This window comes from Chrysochloris asiatica, unplaced genomic scaffold (assembly GCF_000296735.1).
Source record: "Chrysochloris asiatica unplaced genomic scaffold, ChrAsi1.0 scaffold00099, whole genome shotgun sequence".
Classification (NCBI taxonomy): domain Eukaryota; kingdom Metazoa; phylum Chordata; class Mammalia; order Afrosoricida; family Chrysochloridae; genus Chrysochloris; species Chrysochloris asiatica.
This window is the reverse complement of record NW_006408617.1, coordinates 2,470,898-2,495,059: the sequence shown is the minus strand read 5'-3', so window position 1 is coordinate 2,495,059 and position 24,162 is coordinate 2,470,898.

The window sequence follows — 24,162 nt, the reverse complement described above, 5'->3', positions numbered from 1 at the left end:
TATATCGCTTATTAATGTCAGTATGAGGGGACTTCAACAAGTTCATGGAAATTTTCCATTATTTTTAATGCCATTTTTCCATGAACTTTTTGAAGCATCTTCATATAGTAAGTGATCAAATTTATGTAACATCTTCAAAACACATAAGATGAATTTTGTAAATATAACTTGTTGCCTTCTATGTAACTGATACTCATTTAGTTGAGTCTGACTGACAGCTAATGTATAAACAGAGTAGGAATTCCCCAAAGGGTTGTCATGGTGGTAAATCTTAACAGACACATTCTTATCTTTCTTTGATGGAAAAGTAAGTGGGTTCAAATCTCCAGCCTTTCTGTTGATAGTCCAGTACTTAATTGATTGTAACACTTAGGCCCCTGCCTTTCTGTATAAGTAATTAAATTTTTTAAGAGTTAGAACATTTTACTTAAAGAAATAATCTGCTTTTGTTGGTTTTCAAAGATCAATCTAAGTTAACTCTTAAGTGTAAGAACAGAACCTGAGCAGTGATCCCTTGATGAAAACGGTAGCCAACGTAGGGGGATCTGAATTTCAGAGCTGGTTATACAGCTGCCGTACACAGGACCAGTATATCAGTTTATTATTACCCCAAAGACTGGGGAATATTTCCAATCTAGTAAGTGTTGGTGTGTTTGTTTTGGAGCACAATTCTTATAGCATTTCTGAGCAATAATTGAATTCTATAGTTATTTAGTGCTTCCTCAAACACTAGAGATTTATTTGTCTTGGCTGACCCATTTTCATCCAAAAGGTACTACTTACAATCTTATAGGAAACTTGCAGTTTTGTTTAAAGAATTCATAAAAGACAACAGTAAATGATACCATGAAAGGGAAATGAGAGAAACAAATCATGTAGAGATGGTATGGATACAAACATACTGAATTAATGAATTTTAGTCTTCTATGCCTGGCCTAACACCTGCATTTATAGGATGAAGATCTGGTCTTAGAGACACTCTTAAAGAGTTTAGATAGGCATCTATATCATATATCATTTTTATCCATGTGTTTGTTATTCATCCTTAATTTTTTTGTTATTAATGTGCACAATTTTTGACACAATGAAAGAAAATCAAGACTTTCCTAAGCTGCAAATTATGGAAAATCTAAACAAAACTGTGTCATTGAATAGTGTTATATTCACACTGTTTCTATATTTAATTGTGTCTAGGAGTCCTGGGGTAGCTATGTGGGTTAATGTGCTGGATGCAAAGTTGGTATGAGCCACAAGGTTGGCAGTTCAAACTCACCAGCCACTCCTCAGAAACCCTATACAGGATTGCTATACGTCGGAACCAACCTGATGGCACTTAACAACAACATGGCATCTATTAAGTGTCTAGTCTTGAATATCCCAGTCACTGTATATAGATATTTAGAGATCATGATATCTAAAATGCAGGAAAAATTAATGATTTAGTCATTTACTCTCTTTTCCAAAATGAGGAAACCAAACTCAAAGCAGTTAAGTATATTGGATAAAGACATACAACTAAACAGAGTTGAAAAATTGGGTCTTCATAGCATCCTTTAACTTGTTCATTGTGTTTTGAACTCACCTAGTAGCTCTGTGGGAAAAAGACCTTGAAAAATACCATGAAAATGACAGACATGGCATTCTGTTGGAAGGTATAGTGAGCACATATTGGCAAAAGTTTCATAATCCCTTTTTAGTGACTCCTTAAAATGTTTCAATATTGCTGTTGCTGGGTACCTTCCAGATGGTTGTAACTTAAAATATTTTGAGTTCTTCCAACCTGAGGGGCTCATTTTCCTGCACTATACCTGAGAATATTCTGGTTCAATATTCAATATTCTGTATTCAATATTCAATATTGAACCAATCATGGTTCAATATTCTGGTCCTATCTGACAGTGTTTTATTGCTATTTGTAAGGGTTTCAGTGACTAAACATTCAGATATAATCTGTCTCGCCTTCTTCCAAGTCTTTTAGTCTGGAAGCTCCCCTGAAATCTGTCCACCATGTGTAACCCTGTGGGCATTCAAAATACTGATGGGGTAGCTTCCGGTATCACAGCAACAGGCAAGTTACCACAGTGTGACAAACTGACAGATGAATAGTGGCAAGAAAGGATTATTGTCAAGTGCTGTCAAGTTGTTAAGCACCATCGAGTTGATCCTGACCCAAAACAACCCTGTATAGGGTTTCCGAGGAGCAGCTGGTGAGCTTGAACCACTGACCTTATAGATCAAACTGACTTTGCAGTGCAGCGCATTAACCCAGAGTGTGACACCAGGACTCCCAGGAAAGGATGCACATAGTGAGAGATAAAAATGCACATAGTGAGAGATGATAAGCCTTCAGAATTGACCTAGATGGAGGATACGTGGAGAAACAATAGTTCATCTTGTCAAATGGTTAGATAATTCTTAAATACGTTTGCATTAATATCATCTATATTTGTCTAAAACTTTAATAAAAAATCTGAATTCTTGAAAACAGATTATCTCATGTTTGAAAATAAGTTCTTGTTTTCTTTATAAATTAGAGGGATATTGTTTACTTGAAGATGTATTTTCCCCTAGACAGTGGTCTGCACAATGTAGACCCAAAATATTCACCCTCAAAACTGCCTGTGGCACAGCTTTTATTCATAAAACTAAAAAAGGAACAAGAAAAACATTTAGAAAAGATTATTAGAAAATTCCCAGAGAGTGGGTACAGAAAATGTCCACTCTAATCTTTATATCTATGTCATTAACTACAGGCTGATTGTATTTTTAAACTGCAAATTATTATTTGTGTTTAGAAATCCAAATCATCTGATATGAATGAAGTTTTGAAACCTTCAAAATATATCAGACCCTGATGATTTTCAAAGAGAATTTGAAAGGTTATCATAAGTTATCATGAGTAACAAATCTACTGATATAGTAACATATATATTGTGGTGCTGTAAGATAAGTATGGAGTCCTGGTGTGGTGCTGTGGGTTAATGCACTGGACTGCAAAGTAGGCATTTCAAGCTTACCAGCTGCTCCTCAGAATCCTTATACTGTGTTGCTATGATCAGAATTGACTTGACGACACTAAACAACAACAAAGGATAAGTACTTGACTGCTAACATGAGGTTGGAGGTTTAAACTCATCAGCTGCTCCGTGAAAAGCCTATACAGGGTCTCTATGAGTTCTGGTGTGGCGCTGTAGGATAAAGTTGGAGATTCAAGCCCATCAACCATCCTCAGAAACTCTGTACTGGGTTGCTTTGAGTTGAAATTGACTCCTTGACACTTAACAGCAACAAAAATCTGCTATTAGTGACTTTTTAAAGCTCCAGAGGAATATAAAGTTATGATCATTTAGAAAATGTTGGCTATCATCACTCTAAAGAAAATCCATCTTTTGAGAGCTAGAACATCCTAAGTGATCTTCCAGCATTCCATTTTTGTCCACCATAATTCATTTTTCATAAAGCAGTCAGAGTGAAAATTTTAAATTATAAATTTGATTATCTCTTTCTCTCTCTTTCATACACACCACTTTGTTTAAACCTATTTAATGACTATTTAAAATTTTGAGAATACAATCCAAATTTATCTTCGTGAATTCATCTCTAGCTGTATCTCATGCATCTCAAGCCATGTCAGCTGAGCTCCAGCTTTTCCTCAGCCCCAGTGCGTTTTACACTTGTTTGCTTTGTGCTTGTCCTGGACATGGCCCTCCTTGTGGTTTTAACCTAATTATCACCTCTTCAAAGAAGTCTTATCTGATCAACTCATTGAAAGTAGTTTTCCCTAGCTGCTCTCTTTTTCACCAGTTGGTTTTCTTCCTAGGACTTAGCTTTGTTATCCTTCCTCTGGTAAAGTTTTCAGACTCAACCTTTTTGTTGTTCACTGATTTCTGATCCAATTATGAGAGTAGCAAGTCTGGTTTTACTAGTTTTACTGTTGTTGTTAGGTGCCTTGAGTTGATTCCAGCTCTTACTGATGATATGTATAACAATAAAACACTGCCCAGTCCAGTTGGGCTTATACTTGTTGATATATCTGAGTCCACTGTTGCAGCCACTGTGTCAGTCCATCTCTTTGAAGATCTTTGTTGCTGACTCCCCACTTTACCAAGTATGATATCCCTTTCCAGAAACTGCTCCCTCCTTATAACATGTCCAAAATTTGTGAGACAAAGTCTCATATCTCAGTTTCTATGAAACAACTACCTGTACTTCTTCCAAGACTGATTTGTTTTTGTTTCTGGTAGTACATGGTACATTCAGTATTCTTCACCAACACACTATTTCAAATGCATCAATTCTTCTTTGACCTCACTTATTGTCCAACTTTTGCATATGGAGCAACTGAAAATACCGTGTCTAGCAGCAGATATACTCATTTGATTTCTTGCTAGTCCATGAACATTGACTGTGGATCCAAGTAAAATGAAATCTTAACAGTTCCAATATTTTAAAGCATAATTCAATATGTAACAATACACATAGTAAGCGTCAAAACAGCTTTATGCAGAAAATATCATTTCCCTTGATTTCTTCAGAAAGGTGGTAGGCCTGATAGACTACCTGCATGTACACTGGAAAAAATTATTGACAAAATATTTTTGAGGGAAACTGTACTGCAAAACAGCACATATAGGAGAAAATTATTCATTTTAATTTGTATATTTGTTATGTTGTTGTTGTTAAGTGCCGTCGAGTTGGTTCTGACCCATAGCGACTCTGTACAGGGTTTCCGAGGGTGTAAATCTTTACGGGAGTAGAAAGCCTCATCTTTCTCCCACTCATATATTAATTCAAGTATTTTAAAGCCAAAGCTATTATAGATATTAAGCAAATATGTATCTTTAGCTAGCTCCAGATTGTGGAATTTCAAGGGATTCATTTTTAATGCCTTTCTTCTATATTTTGGGGTGCTGATGTGGCACTGTAGGATAAATACTAGATTACTAACCACAAGGGCAGCAGTTCAAACCCACCAACCATTCCTCAGAACCCTATACAGGGTCACTATGAGTTAGAACTGATTCAATAGTAGTTAACAACAGCAACATGGTAAGAGGGGAGAGGGAATATTGTTCACAGGCTAGAAGGTAGACACATGTTAACATGGGTGGTGGAGCAGGCAATATGCAGCAAGTGGGAAGTTAACAAAGGAAACATGAAGGTAGAGAGAGATAGGAAGAAATGCAGTAGTTAAAATTAATAGAAATAAATAAACTGTTAGTACATGGAGGGTATTGCAATCATTATATTGAAACAACGTTTCAATTATACAATGTAAAATTAATGATATGCTCTTAAATCTTTCACTCAAGTTGCAATAAAAAGTTAACTAAAACAAAACAATATTTTTTTGTGTGTGTGTGTTTACAAGTATAAACTTTTGTAATAAGTAAGGGGAAAAAACCTGAAAAATATGTAGCAGGTAAACAATTGATTGCAAGCTACACCACAAAATGGGAAAATGTTTAAGTGAAGGAAAAGAGTGAAAAGGTGCACAGTTGTACAATGATTACAACTATGCCAAATGCTTGAGGGAATTGTACAACCATAATTGGAATTGGTAGGGTTAGAGGTAATATCTGACATGCTCTTTAAAATCTTCCACTAACACTACATTTCTTCTATAATTGAAAATAATTAAAAGGCTAATCTGGTGTGGATATTAGTATAGTTTGGCAATTCATCAAATATTTTTGACTGGTGATATAGACAAAAAAGTTGGAACATTTAATAAGCTAATTCAGGGTTCATATTATATATGTATATGTGTGTGTGTATGTAGAGTGAGCAAGAGAGAGAGCTTCATCATCCCTGGGTTATTAATGCACTTGATTGGTAACTGACATATTGGAGGATTGAGTATACCCAAGGGTACCTTGGAAGAAAAACCTGAAGATCTTCATCTGAAAAAATCATCCATTGAAAGCTCTATGGGGTACAGTCCTATTATGACACACATGGGGTCACCATGTGTAGAATTAACTAATGATAATTGATTTGTTTTATATATAAGCATACGTACACATCACTGTGAAATTTGTTGTTGTTAAGTATTGCTGAGTTAGTTCCAACTCATAGCAACCCTGTATAAGTTTTCTGAGGATTGGTTAATGGGTTTGAACTGCAAACCTTGTGGTTAGCCGTACAGGACTTATCCTAGAGCGCCATACCAGGACTCCACTGTAAAACTACAATATTCAAAAACTCTATAGAAGTAAAGTTAGTACTGAATTCTACTCTAGTGTGTTTGCACATAGAGTTCTATCTGTAAGACCACTTTACACTGTGTAGACTGAAGAATTTTTAAATATAGACTTCAAAGTGTATCATTGCTTCAGTTCAACTACATTGGCAGAAGCACTTCCTCTCCTACTCAGTTCAACACTTTGAACTATGTTAGTAACTAATCTAGTCACCTTGTGGGATCTAATGGGGGCATATACGCCACAGATAATTCTTGGAACTTTTATAGGAACTTTGATCTTGTACTCTCTTTTTCTGCAACTAAAAGAACATTTACGAATGAATCTAGTGGGAAAGTTTCTATATAAAGCAACCTCTCACAAAAGATATTTTATGTGTCTTTATTTCTGGCCTTAATATCACAGGGATTCCAATTGTTTTAGTTAGTTGCCATCAAGTTGATTCTAACTCATGATGATATATTTGCTAGTTTGTCATTTTTTTTAAATCTCTGAAGGATACATACACTTACATGTATGTATATATAACATAACAGTAAGACTTATGTTGGTGTAAAGGATTCATATCCGTTTTACAATAGTGGGTAGGTATAGAAAGCCAATAAATTCAATTATTTTGAAGGAGCTCTGGTAACATAGTGGTTACGAATAAGGCTGCTAATCTCACTGTCAGCAGTTCGAAACTACCAGCTGTTCTGTGGGAGAAAGATGAGGCTTTCTGCTCCCATAAAGATTTACAGCCTCGGAAACCCTGTCGCTATGATTCAGAACTCACTCCACGGCAAATAACAACAACAACAACAAACTCTATTTAAAACTTGATTGTCTTATAAATATTTGCTTCCACTGATTGCATGATGAACAACTTTACCAATACTGAAAAATGCATGAAAGAAAAGGTACATATTTTTATGGATTTTTAAATAAGAAATTAACACAACAACCATTTTTTAATCTTTCTTACTTTTCCTATATTTGGGGCCTTGTTACAATATCTTTATAGATATTGTAACATACCATCATGGTTATGGAGGAAGGTGAGTAAGTAATAAAGTTCAGAAAATGCAGTCATTTTCCTTGGAAACAGAACAGTCCAGGGAGAAAATCGAAACATTTATAGTGTTCCTAACCTATATGATGACTGGAAATGAGGATTCTAAGTTAAAAAGTCATAATACTGTGCTTATCTCCTACTTAAAAAAAGAAAAATTAAACAAATGACATACAATGTGGAAAGGGATATAAATAGAAATCTATGCAATGTTTTGTCTGAATACAGAGAAGGAAACAATCAAATTTTCATTGGTGGTTGGGAAAGAATTGATTCTCAAGGAAAGGTTCAGAAAAGAAAAGCCTTTTGAATAGGACCTTGAGCAGTGAATTAGATTATTCCTGGAGCAAGGTGTAGAGAAAAGAGTTGACTCTCCAATGCAATGGAATAAAAATGTCAACTATTTTACTATTTTTAAGGCAGAATATTCTCAAATTCTTAGATGGCTTCAATTGTTTCATTAATACATTGTCTGGCATTTCTACTCTTTCTTGATATTCTACACTAGCAGAATTTAATGGGGTTCTTTGTTTTTCAAGAATTTGGCACATTGACAGCAGAGGTGGCCAGCCATAGACGAAAATGCATAGAAAATCCGTGTACACCGGTGATCACTGGAGAGTTTGATTGACACCCTGATCTACATAATGGGTCTTTCCTCTTCCCCACTGTCACAGTCAGATGACTACAGTCTGTAATGAGGAGAGTAGATTGTGATCAGTCAATACAACTAGTATAAAAATCTCCCTAAAACTTTTATTTTCTCATCGCTATGATATCAGATAATGCTATCATAAATCCTATCTAATACGCTTTAGTTTCATCTGATGTCTGGGTAGTGTGCAAGTGTTAATATATAATATATTTTAAAGGCAAATTCCTAGATCATAAGGTAATGTTTTGCGTTTGATAGACCTTGAAAATACTGAACAGGAAGAAGAAACTTTGGTATTGGTATTAGAACTAAGTTTGTTACATGGTCAGGGGACAGGAAAAGGAGTAATTGTATTTATAATGACATTTATATATAGCTGTGTTTGTTATGTGTGTGTGGACAATAACTAAAAATTTAGCTTTAATCTAGAATTGGGAGGTGTAATGGGATTAGGGGTATTTTATAGTCTCAATTTAAAAATGGATTGACCCTCTTCCTTTCTTCGCCATTGTGTGACTGCTGCTACGTTCCATCTTCACAATGTCTTCTCATAAGACTTTTAGGATCAAGAGATTCCTGGCCAAGAAACAAAAGCAGAATCATCCCATTCCCCAATGGATTCCAATGAAAACTGGTAATAAAATCAGATACAACTCCAAGAGAAGACACTGGAGAAGAACCAAGGTGGGTCTCTAAGGAGTCACACATGTTCTTTAAGGGAGTGGCACATGTTCTCTAAGGAGTGGCACATGTGGATGACGCAGCACATAATAGATCCAGGTCCTAGCACCCTACCATAGCAAGTTCAATTTTGTCAAGATTTAATCAGTTGAACATGTTTTGCAAAACTTCTGGTTTCTTCCTTTATTTTTATGCTTCTGCATTTAAATAGGTTGGCTAATAAATATGTGAGGCCTTTGGTTTGAAAAAAAAAAAAATGGATTGACAAAAAGTATATCTGGTGTATGGAGTTGAATATGATTACCAGTAGGGTCATATGAAACTGTCAGGTTATTTTGTTTCAAACAACAGATGAGGAAAATGGTTAAAAATGTGACTGTGTGGTTGATAGAAACTTGTTTCTCTATTATAAATCAAGTATGATTTGATATGATTTGAAGTTGTTAAAGTATAAAGGATTATTAAATTTTGCTCATTAAAGATAATTTTGAATTTTTAAATATTGAGGAAACTGGAGTTTGTTTTACTTAATGAAGGATTCTGGAGATATTCAGGATTCTTTAAAGACTACTATTGCTTGAAAAAGCTGTAAATACACCAGAAACTGTTGATATGCATAGCTAGCAGGAGCAACTGTTAATGGCTGATCAATCCACTGAGAAAGCATAGTGTCCAGGAGACCTATGCTCAGTGAGACACACCTAACCATCCACCCTGGTAGTTTTCTTACATAATTCTCACTAAAGAAAGAAAAACAATAACTTCCCACCAGGACACCAGGCTGAAATTTGGTCATAGGAAACTATGGGTAAAGATTCAAAGCAAGAATGGAGTATATAGTAGATGAAATTGCCTTTCCTATTCTTGGTTGGAAAAGATATATCCTGGGAAAAGAGATGTAGAGTGAAATGATTAAACTTCCTAACATTATTCTGCTCTGTTCTTGTTAAGTATTTATGGACCTGCCTGTTTTGCCATGACCACAACCAAGAATCAAAGCTATTGGCATAGGTACTAGCCAACTGAGCTAGTGTTATTCTTCCATGAAATTTCTATTTCAATCAAGCTGTCTATGTCTGTGAGAAAATAAAAACCAAAAACCAAAAACCAAACCATCTTCCATAAGTTGAATCAGACTCAGCATGACTCTATAGAAGGTTTCCTAGACTGTAAGTCTTTACGGGAGCAAATAGCCTCATCTTTCTCCCATGGAGCAGCTAGATAGATCTGAACCATAGATCTTTTGGTTAGCAATCCAATGCCTAACCCACAGTGCAACCAGGGTTCCTTAAATTTCTTCCAAATTATCATGTCTTTATCAAGTTCACCATATTTCCATTAACTATACAAAATGGAATTCCACATCATGTACAAGAAGAGGACAAAGATAGTAAGAGAATAATTTCCTTTTAATGAAGGATTAGAGAAGAAACTGTCTGTAAAAACTGTAGGTAAAAACGAGACATTGCTTGCCTATTAAATTCTTATAAAAACAGAATAATATTTAAATGGTCATGCTCCAAAAAGATGATCTATGGAACTATTCCCTAAAATAGGACTTTTCTCAGAGTTTTAATCTTGAAACAGAAGATAATGCAAAGTGCAAAGTCTCATTTGTCTGCAAAGAAACTCCAGAACTGTTTCTGAAAGATAATTTTTGTCTTGTTATAGGCAATCCTTTGGCCCAATTCTACATAGATGTGGGTGGCCATCTGTTCAGATTCAAGTTCTGCTTAAACTTATTAATTGTCATGAGAGGATGAAAAGTTTATTTTCAGCGTATTTGATTATTAAAACATACGGATCTGTCCTTAATCAGCACAACAAAATTTCCACATTTCAACTTCCTGCTAGATTACAGCTTAAAATGTGTTGCAATGAAGACAGCACAATGAATATATATTCATCAAAACCAGTGTTTCACAACATTTAAAAAACCTATTTTCCTTTTAAAAACCATGAAATATGTTTCCCTTGTTGTTGTTAGGTGCCATTGAGTCTGTTCCAACTCATAGTGGTCCTTTGTACAGCAGAACTAACCATTGTCTGATCCTGTGCTGTCCTCGTAAATATTGCTGTATTTCAGCCCATTGTTGCCATCATTGTGTCAATCTATATTGGTGGAGGTTTTCCTCTTTTTCACTGACTCCCTTCTCTGCTCCCCACTCCCACTTTAACAAGCATGATGACTCTCTCCATGGACTGGTATCTCCTCATACCATGTCCATAATTCAAAAGATGAAGTCTGAAGTCTTGCCATCCTTGCTTCTAAGGAATATTTTGGCTAGAATTCTTTCCCGCCCCCACAGTTTTGGGGTTTATTAGGGAAGTTAACATGTTACAACTGTATACTTCTTCCAGGCAGAGCAGGCACTCCTCTACTGTCCCTCTTAGCCCAACCTCTGCCCTGCCCCAGCAATATTGCAAAGCTCTTTTAGGGTGCTGATCAATACTTACAGAGTATTGTTGTTGTTGTTAAGTGCTGTCAAGTTGGTTCTGACCCATAGCGACCCTATATAAGGTTTCCCATTCCTCAAATCAACCTGAAGGCATTCAGCTCTAACTCCAGAGATCGGCAAACCTAGCTCTCCCAATTTAGTGCCTGGTGGCACCTCACTCTACAAACAAGCCTCCTGTGTAATGTCACTCAGCTTTACTTGCTCCATGGGCTGGGAATCCTACTACTCCATCTTGTGATCTGGCTCCTGATTCTGCTGCTCCGGCTATACTTCTTCCAAGACAGATTTGTTTGTCCAGGGAACTTTCACTATTCTTCTCCAACACTACAATTCAAAGTTGTCATTGTTTCTACAGTCTTCTTTATTCTTTATCTAACTTAATATGCATGTAAGGAGAATGAAAATACTTTCGATTGAGCCTGGCACACCTTGATCTTCAAACTGACATCTTTGCTCTTTAACACTTGAAAGGAGTCTTTCTTTTGCAGCAGATTTCCCCAATGCAGTACATAGTTAGATTTCTTGTCTGGACTTCTATGAGCAGCAATTATTGATCCTAGCAAAATGACATCTGTAACAACTTCAATATTAATCCATTTATCATGGTATTTGTTGGTCCAGTGAGGATTTTGTTTTTTTTACACTGAGTTGCACTCCATACCGGAGACTGGAGACTTTGATCTCCATCAGTATTTCAAACCCTTTTCACTTTCAGAAAGCAAGTTTATGTCATCTGCACATTCCTACATTCTTCTTCATATAATCTAATTTCTTGGATTATTGACTCAGAAAACAGATTGAATATGTATGGTGAAAGGATACAACCCTGGCACACACCTCTTCTGATTTTAAAACATTGAGTATTCCCTTGTTCTGTTCAAACAACTGCCTCTTGGCTTATGTACAGGTTTCTCATGAGCGCAATTAAGTGTCCTGAAATACCCATTCTTTGAAATGTTATCCATAATTTGTAATGACTAGCACAAAAGAATGCCTTTGCATAGTCAATAAAACACAAGTAAACATCTTCCTGGTGTTCTCTGCTTTCAGCCTAAATCCATTTGAAGTAAGCAATGTCCATGTCCAAGTAATCTTGGTCCATGTTCTCTTCTAAATCCGGTTTGAATTTCTGGCAGCTGTTGGAACCATTTTAAAATTTTCTTCAGAAGAAGTTTACTTGCATATGGTATTAATGATATTGTTCAATTATTTCCACATTCCATTGGGTCAACAGGGAGATCTTCCTATCTGTTAGTCAAGTAACTATTGTCCAAATTTCTTGATATAGATGAGTGAGCGCCTCGCACATTGTATGTTTGTTAAAACATTTCAATTTGTGTCCCATCAGTTCATGCAGCTTTGTTTTTCTGCATTGTCTTCAGTGCAGCTTGGACTTCTACCTTCAGTACTATTGGTTCTCAATCATATGGGCCTGGACTTCTTTGGTTGGGAGTTTTTTGATGACCTGATCTATTTCTTCTTTTGTTATGGGTCTGTGCAAGTCTCTGTTAGTTTAGGTAGGCTGTGTTTTTCTAAAAATGTATCCATCTCTTCTAAGTTTTCAAATTTGTTGGAGTACAACACTTCATAGTATTCTGTTATTATCCTTGTGATTTCCTTTGGTTCTGTTGTACATTGCCCATGTGGTTTCTAATGCATATTATTTGTGTCTTCTTCTTTTCTTTTGTTAGGTTTGCCAATGGTTTGTCAATTTTGTTAATCCTTTCAAAGAACAAGCTTCTTGTCCTATTTATAGTTTTTCTGTTTTCTATCTTATTTATTTATGTTCTGATCTTTATTATTTCTTTTCTTTGGTGACTGTAGGTTCCCTCCTTTGGTCTAGTCCTAGTTTCTGGAGATGCTGTGTTAATGTGTTAATTTGGTTCTTTCTTCTCTTTGGATGTGCGCATTTATCGCAATAAATTGTCCTCTCAGCATCGTTTTTGCCAAGTCCCAAAGATTTTTGCATGTTGTGTATTTGTTCTCATTTGTTTCTAGGAACTTTCTGAATTCACGTTTTATTTGTTCTATTATCCAGTTGCTCTTCAGCAGGATGTTATTCCGTTTCCATGTATTACACTTTATTTCTTTGGTCTTCTTATTTTTGATTTCTGGTTTTATGGCATTGTGATCTGAAAAGATGCTTTGTAGTATTTTGATGTTTGTAAATTTATGGAGGTTTGCTTTGTGACCTAACACATGGTCAATTCTGGAGAATGTTCTGTGTGCACTGGGGAAGAATGTGTATTGTGCTGTTGTTCTGTTGAATGTTCTGTACCCGTCTATGAGGTTAAGCTGATTGATTGTGCTGTTTAGTTCCTCTGTAGCTTTGTCGAGTTTCTCTCTGATTATTCTATCCATTTTTGAAAGTGGCATATTAAAATCTCCCACTATAATTGTAGATTTATCTATTTTTTTCTTCAACTTTAGTAGGGTTTGCTTTATATATCTTGGTGCTCTTGCATTTGGAGCATAGATGTGAATTATGGTTATGTTATCTTGCTCAATTGACACTTTAATCATGACATAGTGTCCTTCTTTATCTCTTATGCTGGTTTTTGCCTTAAAGTTTATTTTATCAGAGATTAGTAGTGCCACTCCTGCTTGTTTTTTATTGTTTTTGCTTGGAATATTTTTTTCCATCATTTAACTTTTAGTCTGTTTTTTGTCTTTGCATGTAAGGTGTGTGTCTTGCAGGCAGCATCTTGAAGGGTCTTGTTTTCTTATCCATTCAGTCACTCTCTATCTCTTCACTGGTGCACTTAACCCATTGACATTCAGTGTAAGTATCGATAGGTAGGGATTAACTGCTGTCATTATGCTAATTTTTGTTGTTTTGTTGTCAGGTGTCATTGAGTTGGAACCGACTCATAACGACCCCATGCACAGCAGAACGAAACAATGTCCGATCCTGGGCCAACCTCACTACTGCTGCCACACTTGATGCCATCAATGATGCCACCTGGCTGATCCATCTCGTTAGGGGTCTTTCTTTTTTTCTCTGACCCTCCATCTTACCCAGTATGACATCCTTCTCCAGTGACTGTTCCCACCGGACAATATGTCCAAAGTATGAGAGACGAAGCTTAGCCATCTTGGCCTCCAAGGAGCACTCTGGCTGCACTTCTTCCAAAACAGATCTATTGGTTCTTTTGGCAGTCCATGGCACTTTTAATATTCTCCTCCAACACCACAACTCAAAGGCATCAATTCTTCTACCATATTCCTTATTCACTGTCCAGCTTTTGCATCCATATGAGGCTATTAAAAATACCATGGCTTGGGTCAGGCGCACCTTAGTCCTCAAGCTGACATCGTTGCTCTTCAACACTTTAAAAAGTTCCTGTGCAGCAGATTTGCCCAATGTGATATGTCATCTGATCTCTTGACTGCTGCTTCCGCGAGTGTTGATAGTTGATCCAAGAAGAATGAAGTCCTTGACAACTTCAATCTTTGTGGTGCTGTTTATCCCTTTGGTCTGCATGCCTTCTTGGGCTGAGTTCAATTTTGTGCTATTTCTTATTGGTTTCTTCTTAGTTTTGATGTTTCCTTGTTCTGCTTGGATCTTAATTTTCATGGTAAGTTGTGACGTGTTAATTTTCTTTCAGGTTACCCTATAGTCTATTCCGTTTTTCCTGCATTTAAGACAGTCTATTGTATCCTGTAATCTACGTGACCTCCTCACCACCTGGCTCTCTGTTCCTATATTTTTCCCTTCTTTGAAATTATTAATATTTTGATCTTTGGTTGGCTTCATAAGTCCTCTGAATTCATTGCTGTTATTTTGTTCTGTTCGGAACTCTGCTATCTGTCGACTGAGTTCCAAGTGTTGTTGCCACGTCTGTCAATCCCTAGCTGTTATCTGTTCTTGATGGTTTTCATTCCAAAGAACTCCCTTTAGGATGTTTTGAAGCACTGGATTGGTTTTGACAAAATCTCTGAGCTTCTGTTTATCCTGGAATGTTTTGATTGCACCATCATATTTGATTGGCAGTTTTGCTGGATAGATGATTCTTGGTTGGTAGTTTTTTCCTTTAGTGTTTTACATATGTCTCCCCATTGCCTTCTTGCCTGCATGGTTTCTGCTGAGAAGTCATGTGGAGAGCACTTAACTCCCATTGCTTGGCAAGGCTGCACTGGGGGGAGAGACATTATGCATGGCAAATGACTCTCAAAAGCTAGACCCTATCTTCTCTTCAAGTTAGCTCTGAATTTACTTGTAAAAATACATAATATGGCAATATTCACAGCCTTTCACTATGAATTTTACAAACCTTAGGAAAACTAGATTATCAACAATTGCTTTCAGCCTTGGTGGATTGAATACAAAGAGAAATTGTGTAAATTACTCCTTTTCATAGAAAACCTAAGTAACTGCATTTGTGAGACCATAAAAGCAGATAGCATATTAGAGTCAAGCTGACCTACCCCCTAGGCCTCACCACATTCAGTCACTAGCTAGAATTCTCAAGCCCCTACATATAGACACCTGCGTAAACAAGTAGACAATAATGAATTTAAGTGAAGGATAGTTTTGACTTAATAATCTACACTTCTTGCAGCAAGTAGCCAGGTTGGGCTTTATGCCACATAGCTTCCAAGTGATTTAATGAATACCTTTATTATGAAAATAATAGTACATTATGTAGGATAGAAAGTTTATAATCTTTTAGTAGAAACAAGAAGAAACAGTTTTATCTCATACTGGGAAAGAAGATGAAGGTCAATCTGAGCAACTCAGAAGTATTTTTGTCAAGGTTGTCTAATGACCAGGTGCAAGAATGTTGTGACTAACTGTGTAATAATTCAAGAAAAGATAAAAGTGTCAATGCATGTGCTGTGTAATTTTAAGTATAAAAAATAAAGACTTGCTGAGCTGGGTTGGCAGAAGTGGCAGAAAGTAGGAGGAAGAGAAAGAGGGCAGAAGCAGCAGAGGAAAGCAGAGAGAAAGAGTAGAGGCAGTAAGGTCAGAGGCAGAAAGAAGCAGGAGCAGAGAGCAAAAGCTGGAGAGAACAAACGGACAGCACAGCAAGCTGAAAAGCTTTTCGATTGTATTCATTCATTTCTTCATCCGAACAATTCCGCATATTCTCTCTTGTCCCACGACCCCCGCGGAGAGCCGGTCTCCCTGCAAAGTCAGAGCTTAATCTGATTTGTTTGGCTTTGTATGTAACACTTCTCTTTTCCCTAGCAGCTTTCAGGATTCTCTCCTTCTTTTTGATTTTGGAGAGCTTGATTATGATATGTCTCAGTGATTTTCTTTTGGGATCTATCTTTCTTGGGGTTTGTTCAGCTTCTTGAATGTTTATCTTCTCATCCTTCAAGATATTAGGAAAATTTTCTTCTAGAAGCTCTTCAACTATCTCTTCTGTGGACTTCTGTGATTCTTCCTGTTCTGGAATGCCAATAATTCTTAAGTTATTCTTCTTCATGTTATCTAGCATGAATCTATGATGTCTTCAGATTTTTAATCCTTTTTCTGCTTGCTCTTCTATCTTAGCAGTTTTGAGAGATTTGTCTTCCAGCTCGTTGTTTCTGGCTTCCATCTCTTCCATTCTACTCCTTTGCTCTTTCAGTATATTGTCCATTTCTGATATTTTTATTACTAATAATCTGGACTTCTTTTTTGCAGGTTTTAGATTGTTTCAAATGCTGTACCTATCTTATTTGATTGCTCCTGTAGCACTTTTCTGACTTCTTCCTTATTTTCTTCCACCCCTTTGCAAAGCATTTGAATTTGTTTCCATATCATTCTTTTGAATTCCTTCTCAGGCAGATCCAGAGCCTGTTCTTCTACTGGAAAGTCTGTGTCTGGCCAGGTCATTTGTCTCAGTTAGTTTTTTCTATTTTGGGACATGTGTTGAGATCTTTAATTGTGGTTTCTTGGACAATTGCAGCAGTTATGTGGGTTTTTAATGCTTAAATGGATGTGTGCTGCTTTGTTGTTAAGCTTACTGAGCATCTCCCGGTGGATATGATCTGGAGATAGGGTTTCTTTTTCACACGTAGAGCCTTGCAGCTGGTTTTGGCACTTGTCCAGATGGGCAGTATTACAGGGTATGATTGTACCTTGGCTATATGAGCACAGTTACTGTCTCTTCTTGGGTAAGGTAGGGGGAAAAAGCTCCAACCTCTGGGAAAAGAGTGAGGCCAAAAGGCCAAAGACAGAAACAATATAAAAGCTGAGACAGAAACCACCAATCAAAAACAAAAATAAAATTGTGATTGACTGTCCACTGGCCTTTGCTGTGCAGGCAGGGATAAAGCTGCCCAGGTCAACTTTGGGGCTCGGTCACAGAGTCAGACATCATAAGAAGCAGTTTACGGGTTTCCTCTCTGTGCCATTGGAAAACTGTGGGTGCAATGCTGAACCCTTTTGGAGATGTGTTCCTGCCCGTCTGAAGGTGTATGGGCTTGGCAATGAGGGTGCAATCAGAGCAAAGAGGGAAAATATATGAAAAATGAAAAGAGAGAGATGAAAAAAATTGGTCACTCCTCTCCCTCCAGATGCACAGCTCTGCGTCTTCTAGCACTGGGTTATTGCCTCTGCTTGGCTGTGGCCCTGACCTCTGACCTTAGGCCCACTGGCTGTGGGGATTGATTCAGACAGGATTGATTCAGAAATCACCGTATGTTGCTTCCACAGACAAATTTCTCCACAAGTGGGTGTGGGAAACTGGTGCCTGGAACCTTAAACAAGATCCAAAACTCCACAGCTGTTCTGCGGACCACTCTTTCCCTACTTTTTTGAGGGCTTTAGCAGAGGAGCTTTTACTATCTGTCTCTGCTTTGTTGAGTGCCATCGAGTCGGTTCCGACCCATAGCGACCCTGTACAGGGTTTCCGAGGGTGTAAATCCTTACAGGAGTAGAAAGCCTCATCTTTCTCCCGCGGAGCAACTGGTAGTTTCGAACCGCTGACCTTAAGGTTCACAGCCCAATTCGTAACCACTACGTTACCAGAGCTCTGCTTACCCACCCCCAAACCATAAGTCTAATGCACTCTTGCACCTGTGTTCAAATTAACTTTAGCAAAGTATTATTTGCATGTGATATTAATATTATTGCCCAAAGATTACCACATTTCATGGGGTCATCTCTCTTTGGAACAAGCACAAATATGGACCTCTCCCAAAAGTTTGCCAGATGAGTCATTACTGTATTAGTTGCCTTCAGTGCACCTTGGATTTCTTCTTTAAGTACCATTGGTTCTTAATCATATGCTACCTCATCAAATGGTTGAGCATCAACAATTTCTTTTTGGTACAGTGACTTTGTGTATTCCTTCCACCTTCTTTTGATGCTTTCTGAATCATTCAATATTTTGCCCATAGAATCCTTCAGTATTGCATGTCGAGGCTTGAGTCTTTTCTTCAGTTCTTTATATGAGAAATGCTGAGCGTGTTCTTCCATTTTGGTGTTCTAACTCCATATCTTTGTACATCTTATTATAATATTTGACTTTGTCTTCTCAAGGTGCCCTTTGAATTTTTCTAGTCAGCTCTTTTACTTCCTCATTTCTTCCATTTGCATTAGCATCTCTAATGTTAGAGAATATGTTTCAGAGTTTCTTCTGCCATCTATTTTGGTCTTTTCCTTCTTTGTTTTCTTAATTACCTTTTACTTTCTTTCTGTATGATGTTCTTGATGTCACACCATAGTTCTGGTCTTTGGTCTTTAGTGTCTAATGCATCAAATATGCTCTTGAGATGATCACTAAATTCAGGTGAAATATGTTCAAGGTCACATTTTGGCTTTCATGGATTTGTTTTAGTTTTCTGCAGCTTCAGACTGAACTTGCATATGAGCAAATGATTGTCTGTTCCAGAATCTGCCCTGGTCTTGTTTTGACTGATTATTTGGAACTTTCCCACCATCTCTTTCTATAAATGTAGTAAATTTTGTTTCTGTCTATTTCATCTGGTGAGGTCCATGTGTAGTATGTTGTTGTCATTGTTAGGTGCCGTCGGGTCAGTTCTGAGTCATAATGACCCTGAGTAGGGTTTCCTAAGAGTGGCTGTGAGCTTGGGCCACAGACCCTGAAGTTCAAACCAACCTTGCAGCCCAGCACATTAGCCCGTGTCTTTAGGTTATTTGAAAACTTGTTTGTTATGAGGAAGTTATTGGTCTTGCAAAATTCTCTCATGCAACCTACTCTTTTTGCTTGTTTTTATTGTGAATTGAGTCACAGTTTACAGGGCAGATCATCAGCTTTACATTCAACAAATCATATACTTTGTTTTGTTACAATGATTATAATACCCTCCATGTACCATCAGTTAACAGTATTTCTCACTATTCATTTTAGCTCTCTCTTTTTTCAAAAAAACACTCAGACATATATAATAATGTATACCACCAAAGGGCACATTCTGCAAGTCTGCATCCTGTCTGCCAGCTCTCAGTCCCTCTCTTTTCATGAATCTAGAGTCCTCAACTTCTCCCTCTCTCTATGTCCCCTTCTTTGCCTTCATCTCTGGTGTCACTGCAACCTACGCTTAATAAATTTGATTTTTTCATCATCATTAATTCCTGTTTTCTGCCACATCTCCTGTTCATGATAACTACTAATAAACTTTGATTTCTATGTATTTGCCTTTTCTTATCTTTTTACATATATGATAATACATATTTTTTATAATTGGTTCATTTTGCTTCACATAAGTATAAGCTACATTTCTAAGGTATCATGTATCAAGACTTCATTTCTCCTAATGTCTGAGTAGTATTCCTTTTTATGTATGTATCATATTTTGTTTTTCATTAATCTGCTGATTGGCATTTGAGTTGTTTCCACCTTTTGACTATTGTGAATAGTGTTGCAATGATCATCAGTGTATATGTGTCTTTTTGAGTCCCTGCTTTCAAGTCTTTTAGGGATACATGTAAAGGTTACTTTTGAGCAATGTCTAATGTCCCTACAAAAATATGGCAAAAGTGCAAAACAGGTGGAGAAGAGAAATTAACAGAGGTTTGGTGTGTGGATGAGCATGACTTAGAGATGACTTGCATTGATAAACTGTCAGTATCAATTGTACTTTAAAATTTTTCTCTTAGAATTTATTCTCTGGTACCAATTTCTAGTCAAGGAGAATGGCATTGATTGTAGATAATTGAGACTGAATTTTGGGGTGATTTTAAAGGTGACTAAATCTCTTCATATTTAGCTTGTTGGTATTTTAAAGATCTAATGATAATGATCTTACATTTGTAGACAGGGCATACTAAAAGAATTTTCCATACTGCAGAGATACTGTCAGAGACAATTCATACTATTGGTTTTTTTTTCTCAGTTTTTTTGTATTTCTAGTTAAGAATGACATACCAATTTTTTTTTTAAAGCTTCACTACATTACATGTCCTAAAATCTTTACACAAAAAGTGAAAATGAATGTATACTGATACTATGTAGAAGAATCAAGTCTTCGCTCTACTGCACAAATGCCACCATTCCAGGGTTAAATGTAACCTCTATTTAGCTGCGAGCAGCAACATCACAAACCAGTGTGAGGTGAGGATGAAGGATCTTTTTGTAAACAAAGAGAATTTAAGTAGGCAGAATGTAATTACCCAAGTTGGACTTAAGCCAGAATGACAGGGTTAACATCCTTACTAACATCCATTCTAATTGAAGAAAATTGAAACTAACAACAGCTACTTTCCCAAAATGTGAGTCATACAGCTTTGGCTTGTGTCTTTCATTTTCTTTATATTGATAGAGTCTCCCTGGTAAGGACCAGATTTTATCTACGTCAGCTGGCTATTACAAGTAGAATCATTATTGTACATTGCTTTATAAGGATATGAAAATAACACTCTAGTCATCATTCAAGAGTACTGAAATATAACTAGAAGAATATTTTTAAGGCTTTTTTAGACTCAAAAAAAATTCTTCGATCTGTAAAGTAGAGCATGGAGCTCAGGTTTCCAGAATTTCAGGGTTTGTTTGTTTGTTTTTCTGTTGTATCAAATGAAATAATAGTTTGATAACTCCAGGGAAGCCTTAAAAAATAGTACTCTTAATATATCTGGTGTGTCACTGTGGGTTAATGGGCTGGATTACATGCAAGGTCTTTTTGAACCACAAGATCAGCAGTTTAAGCTCACTAATTGCTCCTCAGAAACCCTATACAGAGAGTCGCTACTAGTTGGAACCGACTTGATGGCACTTAAAAACAACAACAATATACCTCTATTGGGTATCTTGGAGTTCTGGTGTGGTGCTGTGGGTTAAAGCACTGGACTGAAAGGTCAGTTTGAACCACAGCATTGGTGATTCAAACTCACCAGCCATTCCTTGGAAATCTTATATAGAGTAGCTATGAGTCAGACTGACTTGACAGCACTTAACAACAACAACATTGTCTATCTTTAGATGTAGCATCTTATTTAATTCATTTTCTTATGGTTTCTCTTCCTAGACCAAAATGAGTACTCTTAAGAGTAGGGACTATGTCTTCTTCATCTGAATACCATCAACACATTAAACATGCTTCTGGCACATAAGAGATGCTCAATATAAATTTCTGAATGCTTTTGATAAGAATTTATTTATCTGTTTCATGATAGTTAAGTAGCAATTTTATAAGAAAAGAAAAATGTGTGATTCCACTGCTTTTTGATGGTGCATGGGTTTTCTTACAATCATTAATCCATTTTCTCCTTTTATCAGAATATTCCCAACTAATACACCACTAGTATTCAAATATTTTCATGTTTTTCTACTTTTGAAAGCATTCACTATCTTCCAACAGAAGAAAAATATGAAAATTCTGATTCTGCTCCCTGCTGGGAACAAGCATTTCCAGCCCAGATATACTGAATCAGAATCTACTTTGTTGCAAGATCCCTGATTCTTAAGAATAACCTGGGAAACTATAGGAATCACCTAGGGATTTATCTATAAGAAACACTTAGGGATCTTGTTAAAATGTAGATTCCTCTTCAATATATCTGTGGTGGAAATGTAAATTTTCAGAAAGTATTTGAACCAGAAAGAACTGGCTTGAAGCACTGAATTAAATGCATGTAATTAACAGTAAACTTCAAAACCTGTTTCTATTTAGTCGATTGTAACTCATACTCTGTAGGATCAAGTAGAACAGTCCCACACAACAATATCCAAGACTGTATTGCAGTGGGTTATTAGTTGGTCTGCTCACAACAAAATCAGCAATTCGAATCTGCCAGATACTCCTATGGAGAAAGATGAGACTTTCTGCTCCCGTTAAGACTGATAACCTCAGAAACCCTATTCAGGGTTGCTGTGAGTCAGAACAGATTTTACAGCACATAATTATCACCACTAATCTTTATGGAGCTCTGGTGTGGCACTGTAGGATGAACACTGGACTGGTAACCATAAGGTTGGCAGTTCAAACCCACCAGCTGCTCTCAGATACCTTCTACAAGGTTACTATGTGTCAGAACCAAGTTGACGGCACACAGCAACATCAACAATCTTCATAAGGACTCCTGGTGTGGTATTATAAGCTAAACATTGGACTGCTGACCTCAAGGTCAATGGTTCAGACACACCAGCCACTCCTCAGAAACCCTTTACAAGGTAGGAACCAACTCAATGGCACTAATAACAACAGCAAGCTTTATGGAAGCTGACTACTACATCTTTCTCCCACAGAATGGCAGGTGGGTTTAAACCACTAACCTTTTGAATAGTAGGTGAGCACTTAATCACTGCAGTTCCAGTGGTTCCTTTTAATTAGTACTTCCTTTTATTTAACTATGTCATTGTTGTTGTTAAGTGCCCTTGAGTTGATTCTTATTCATAGTGATCCTATATAGGATATATGAGGAATGACTGGTGGGCTTGAACCACCAACCTTGCAGTTAGTAGTGTAGTGCTTATCCTAAAATGCTACCCTAGGACTCCTTAATGAGTAATATTCCTGTTATTGTTAAATGCTGTCAAGTCAGTTCTGACCCATACTGATCCTGTATAGGGTTTCTGAGAAGTGGTGGTGGGGTGAGCTTGAACCACTGACCTTATGGATCAAATAAACTTTGCAGTCCAGTGCACTAACCAACATCGCTATACTGGAACTCTGATAATAGACACATGGTGATGGTTATGTGCTGTGGATTCAGTTCCCTCTTATAGCGACCCTGTACAGGTTTGCTGAGGCTGTAATCTTTATGGGAGCAGAAAGCCTCCTCTTTCCCCTGTGGAACAGCAGGTAGCTTCAAACTGCTAACTTTGAGCTTAGCAACCTGGGACTTTCTAATACTTACTTTTATGGAAATTGTTTTTAACTTTAAGTTAAAAATGTAGTAACAAGAAAGACCTTGCTGTAGGTGGAGCTTGATGGCAGACTAGGCAGAAAGGCTGTGCAGATCTCCTTCAGCAAAAACACAGAAAACCAGATGAAACAGATTCAGAGGACGATCCTGGAACACTGAGCATCAGTTAAAGCAATAAACTAATGGTTCCAGTGCTTGCCAGGAGAAAGATTTGGAACAGAAATAAGAAAGGAGGTGACTTCTGATTTGGGATGGCAAACATATCCCACTGTAACCATTCTGAATACGAGTGAGCAACTTGACAGACAAGAGAGCAATCTCATTGCAAAAATGACCAGCAATTTACAGACATTGAGGTAATAGTATTGTTATTATTATTTTATTTTCCTTTCTTTTCTTTTTCTCTTTCTACTCATTTCTATAGGATAAAGTGATCAGAGGTGAGACCTGTATGAGTAAACATCACGAGGTAAAGTTCTTCATCACCCAGATCCAGCAGCTGGGTGCAGAATCAATTAAGAGAAACAAGTAAATGGACTTGACGGGAAAGAAAAACAGTCGGGCTGGCTGGTGTTATATCAGAAAGGTACAGGAGGAACATTGTGAAATTGCTCAGGTGGCTTTGAAGGCAAGAGTTCATTGTTGTTGTTGTTAAGCTCCATTGAGTCAATTTCGATCCATAGTGAGCCTGTATAGGGTTTCTGAGGAGCAGCTGTTGCGCTTGAACTGCTGACGTTGTAGTTCAAACAGCTTTGCAGTCTGGTGCACCAGGACTCCAAGAATTCATTAGGTGAAACGAAAGAATTCTTATTTTCCTGCAGCTGCTTCTTGGCTGTGTTTTATTTTTTTTATAT